General features: G+C 36.5%; 1 protein-coding gene across 3 annotated transcripts in view; it reads right to left on the reverse strand.

Moving 5' to 3' along the window:
• The window catches only part of LOC145662890 (protein FAM13A), a 288,108-nt gene extending 282,723 nt beyond the window's left edge, over nucleotides 1-5,385 (reverse strand). For 2 of the 3 annotated variants that reach the window (XM_081728860.1, XM_081728862.1), the window contains exon 1: nucleotides 5,151-5,385. The gene's annotated coding sequence lies outside the window, so the exon portion shown is untranslated. The remainder of the gene's footprint in view (nucleotides 1-5,150) is intronic. The other variant, XM_081728866.1, reaches the window with a different exon arrangement.
• Nucleotides 5,386-6,000: the final 615 nt, after the last annotated feature.

Genomic DNA, 6,000 nt, shown 5'->3' on the forward strand with positions numbered 1-6,000 from the left:
ACTTCAAGACAGTCTGAATAAAAAAGAATCAGGTTTCTGGCATTAATAGGAACCGAAATATTGTTGTTTCAGTGTTCTTGCAAAACAATTCTTCTTTCTTTACCTTAATTTTTCACAATTATTGCATATATTTTTTCACAGAAAAGTTTTGACGTGTGTTGTTCAGTAATAGAAGAGATCTGTTTGCATATATGTCATCAGGATATTTTCAGTAAATAAACTGTTAGAAATATTATGTATATATTTGAAGGGCAAGGTGATGGAAATAACTAAGGTGATGTTCAACAGCTTTGAAATGAGGTCAAGAATTCAAATTGAAAATACGGAAATAGGAAAAGTAAATATACTACAGTCTATGTCTATCTGGGATTACAAAAGCTATTCATGGATAGCATTATTGAAAGAAGAATTTAACAGAGTTATTAAATTAGGTTGTAGTGCATTTGAAAGGAACAACTTCATATTTAAAATTAAAATACTAATGTGTATAAAGCGTAAAATCTGAACGAATATAGATCGGAATCGGAATCAGAACGATATAGATCGGAATAACATAATCAGATATTCAGCGTCTGCAGGCTACAAAAAGCATGGACAGATGCATGTTAAGAATCACTCGCAAAAACAGGAAACAAATCACATGAATCAGAAAGATAATCATGAGTGATATATTATCGTGAAAATAAAGACACTGAATTGGCAGTGGGCTGGACATATTGGAAGAATAAATCATTCTTGACTGACTGAAGCAATTCTTGACTGGATACCGACAGAGTATTTCGTCATACATGTGGTGTGACGAAATCAAGAAGTGCTCATAAGTTGCATGGGAATGAACTGCCTGAAACTGTTCTGGAGAAGAGTTGAGAAGACCTTCATTCAGCTGTGGATTGACAATGGTTGAATATCATACATATCTGACAATTTATCACTGATCCTTTCATTTGACTGCAAGATCACAAATGCTTTGGATTTATGTTATAAATTTACGTATGTTCTACTCTATCGAAAAATACCAACTTACATATTCCGAGTGATACGTAGACTACACCTTTCCGTACGCAGTTTGTAAAAGGGCACTTCAATGTATCCAAGATTAATTTCTTTTTAAGTTTAATAAACTAGTAAATATAAATATGTTTTTAAAATCACGTGTTTATTATTTTCGGGTTAACTTTACACCGCCAGCCAGCTCCAACAGGTATACTCACTCAGAAACGAGAAATTACACACTAATAATTTTATGAAAATGGATCAAAACTTACTTAACCTTAAGCTAATCCGTGCCTAATCCCTACCCTACTTATTTATATCTTACTCTACTCTACTCTACCCTACCCTACTCTACTATACTTTCTAAAAGGGCCCTACTTATCGATGCGCAGCTGGAGCGTGTTTTGTAAAGTTTACCCTTATTTTCTTTTTAATTATTTCAGTTTTAGCTTCAACACTTATCTCATGAAACGAAGTAATTTTCAAAAATGCTGATCAATTATTTTTGTTTATGAACAAATAACTTCGACTCGTGGTTCCCAATCTAGAGAAGTGGGGTAAGAGTAAACAATATCGTACCCCACTTTGAACCACTGAATAAACCAATATTTCAAGTAGGCTATTCACATCTGATTGACATTGAAATCACACTTGTGGCAATAAACCAGCAAGTGCTACAAGAAGTCTGCAGGGTTTACAAAAAAGGGAGAACGTACCAAGTTAGAGAAGTCTTAAATAACCCAGTTATGGAAAATATCATTCAGGCTGAGAATATTCACGCCACCAAGTTAAGTCTCCAGATGAAGCATCCTACAAAAACAAGCTACAATGCAACAAAGCTTCAGTGCAGATTAAGAACAATGTTCACACACCCTCTGAAAAATATATGGGTAAAATTATCATTTCAAGAAGTGACTAAGCATCTTTTAAGTACGTAACATAACTCTAACTAAAATATTAAGGCAGACAAACTGCACACATTTGAACATGTTTACTTCTGTAGGTATACCCTACTGTAAAACGACAATTACTCAATAATACCCGCTCTGCTTCTTCGGTACTTTAACCTGTGCTAGTAGCTTGTCTCCTCTGACTTCGGCTCCTGCACTTCCCATATGAAACTGAATTCCTATTGCAAAAATACCTAACGAAATGGGAAGTCGTTCGTATAAGATATAATTTTAAGACATTACAGGGGAGGAGGGTGTAAAGAAAGAATATATTAACACTGTAGTCTCATGGTTGTACCCATATTTTTACCCTTTCCACACCTGGGTAGTAAATATGAAAAGCCACTAATTGAATACTAGGCCTATATATAAAAAAAAAGGAATTATAGGATATCTTGTGTAATCAATCATTAGGTCATTGACCCCAGTGGCGTACGCAAATTTTGTCAAGGGGGATTCAAACTCACTCAGTCTCATTTCCTGTAAGATAAGTGCGATTGCATTTCATTGGTAAATCAGTATGTATATTTAGGTGCAGATCAACAATATCCACCCTACAAAGCGTAAATATTACAGGTAAAATTGAATTGCTTCGCAAGATAGAGGCGTTACGATATTATCTTCACAATATAATAAAAAGTAGCCATATATATTATGCATGGCATAAAGTTAATTTGTAACACTTTCAAAGTACTGCCTGTCTATCACTTTTAGTTGCCAAACTTGTATATATATCAGGGACGCGCATTTCTGTAAATAACAACTACAAACGGGAACGCCTAGTGGCATACATAAGAGTTTAATCCCTCCTCCTTGTGCAATATAGATGTAATGGAAACAAACGTTTACTATATAATATATTAAATACATAGTGTTTTAAAAGTATTACAAATCAATTTTATGCAATGGACAATACAAAGGCATTGGCAAGGTTCTAGAATACAGGTTCCCCTTCCCATTTAGCTGTAATAAAGACCGAAAACAACGTGCCATGCGGTCACTAACCCGCCTTCACTCGCTAACGCTCACTCGGCAATACTATTTGAATTAAATATTAAACTTTGGTACAGAAAGGAACCAATAAGTACTAACCTATATGGGGGGAACCTGTGTTCTAGAACTTTCCCAAAATCATTATTACATTGTAAAAATAACTCGTAACACTCCTATCTTTTGAAGCATTTCATTTTTGCCTGTAAGATTTTCACTTTATGATCTGAATATTGTCAATCTGCATCCAAATATGCATATTGATTTATCAATGAAATGCAAATATATCTTTACAGTTTTGCTATTATCTGCAATACATTATACAAATTGGTTGTAAATATAGATTTCTGCACATAGAGTTTACTACTTAGGCTTGAACTTTTTAGTGCAATTTTAATTTTGTCAATTAGTCACATACTTTGCAGCTTAGCTTGACAAACTAACTACGATAGTCGTAAGACGGGGAATTTGCTGGCCCACTCATTTGGACTTGGAATATGTTCTGACGTTTTATCATTTGTGTTCAGGTACAATCCAAGTGCCCGATTAATCAATGGAAAACCTATGAAACCCAACATGTTATCTGGTTATGATAGCCACGTTATCACACTGTTCACATTGATTGTGTGAACCCGAGACATACTTAACTTTATTACGTGAATTCCTAATCATGAATTATTCAATACAATATAGCCACTACTAACAATGTGTACACATACATGTACTAATTTCGGAGGCGGCCTTATTTGGGATGCATTCCACCTCCTAGCACCACATCTTCGCTCATGCTCAATGTGGGGGCTAATACTTAGTATCTCCCCCAATCTTACACATATAAGATTTACAGCGTGTTACTTACTCAAAATATAGCTGAGCTAGGGACAGCTAGCGAAGGGAGTTAGAAGCCCCAGGGCCCCCCGGGCCAGGGACCTTTATCACAATTTAGACAAAAACAAGATACTCGGTTCTGGACCCATGAAACGAGTTGGGGGAGATACTAAATGTCATCCAATGTGGGTTAGCCTACCTGTACTTTTGCAGTACTGCTTTCCAGGCCCGTATTCACGGGGGGCTGGGCCCCCATAAAAGTTTCACGGTACACTTGCAAATGAACTATAGTATGGTGATTAAGTATAATATGATTGGGTCGCCCTCCCCCCTAAATTTTTGGGCTGGTTACGGGCCTGCTCCTTTCACCTCCGTGTATAGAGAGTCCCCTTACAAGGAAATTTAAATGACTACTGCATACATGTTCGTTTCCAAACCAATTCACTTTGAACCCTACGCAGTTTGATGGGTCGGGTCCTGGGTTTGATTCACGGAGAGTGATTGAAATTTGAACGTGTGACGGTAGTTCGGATTCCATTATAGCTGTAGGCACACGTCTTACATAGCCTAGCTGCCGACAGACCCATAATAATAATAAACAGCTCTGGACAAATCGATCAATTTTCTATTTTGTCATAGACAAAGAATGTTGTACCTCTCTGTACAGTAGTGAAGATTGTGCTCCAATTGGTCAATTTATTCAATGTTATTGACAAATCAGCAAGTAGGGCGTACCCATTTTTGTTGTCTGTATATCTTTACTGATGTCGATTTGGCTTTGTACAAATGCAAAACTGTACACCTGATCAGATTATGTTCTCGACCTATTTGATTTGCGTGCATGACTTAAATCGCGTCATATGCAAGATATTGATTGATGTATTCAAGTGGTAGCTAGTCTTTATGAATTCTGGTATGACATCTGATTAATTAAATATTGTATTTTACTTTTTTAACACTTCAAACAGTTCAACATACTACTTATCTGCGTATTTGAAAGAAGTATTAAGCTGATAAATACACAAGTGTTTTATCTCGCATTGTACTTTAGGTAGTATGGAATGACGTGTACAAGAAATCACTATTTGTTACTCTTCGCTGTAAGTACAGCAAGCAATGTACTATTAGCCGGGTATGACATATGCGGTTGTTCCACGCACCTCGACGAACCTGGGCAAGTATTTTCCCGCACAGAGGAGCATGCGGTTTTCGTGCAGGCAGACAAGCAGGTTCCGCCGATAACATTCGACACGTCGTGTTCACACACGCAATTGATCCCTTTTAACACTTCACGTGAGACAGGCTTTCTAAGCACTCAAAATATCACAAAAATACCGCGGAATTTATAGTATTTCAAGACACAAATATAGTACAGGAATATGTACTCACCTGTCACGTTTTCATCCACAAAAAACACTAATTAAATCACTGTTACCGCAATTCGTTTTTCATCAATGAAAGACGAACAGCACTCATCTCTCCATTCTTTCCAACATGGCCGCCGGAGGAAACCTGAGTGCAAGAACCAGCCAAAGAACAATCTGCACGTTGTTGTCAAGTCACAACACTGAGAAAGAGTTATAAAGAACTTTACTGCACACGATTTAATGTTACTTTTCTAAAGTACTACTGTTTTAGAGTGTATTTTAATTTTTATAGAAATCGTTAATTGATATAGGTACAAGCTTCTTTAGGGTAAGATATTAAGCAAAACTTGGCAACATTGACATCCCGTTCCAGCAGATATAACACTGGAGGCCGTCACTTTTTTTTTTTTTTTTTTTTAACGTAGAACTAAAGTTAGCTGTCAGCTTCAGCTGGGAGAGGGGAACGTTTACCGGGGCTGCAGTTTTTTTTATATCTACAGATGTAGAAAAAATAGAATTAGTATGTTGTACTGATTTCTGTTTGCTAAGAATTCGTTTTCTTTAATATACCTATTTCGAATACATTAATTAGTAGGCTAGATGCTAGATTGTTCTCAAGATAGAAAAAAATGTGACGAAAAGCATAAGTATACATTTTGAAATGAAATGAAATCTTTAAGTTTAACGTCTCACAATTATGCCTGTTAGGCTAAGGGGGACGATGACTGAAGTAAGTGAATGATAATGAAATAATTGGTGGAATGAGAAGGTGGGAAGAAATGCCAAAACCCACGAGCACGATATTGTCTACCTTAAACTTACTGGGCCGGGGCCGAACCAAGGACGCAGAAATAAGCGATCTACCACTAAGT

The sequence above is a fragment of the Thermobia domestica genome, chromosome 10 (genome assembly GCF_964235325.1).
Source record: "Thermobia domestica chromosome 10, izTheDome1.hap1.1, whole genome shotgun sequence".
Lineage (NCBI taxonomy): Eukaryota > Metazoa > Arthropoda > Insecta > Zygentoma > Lepismatidae > Thermobia > Thermobia domestica.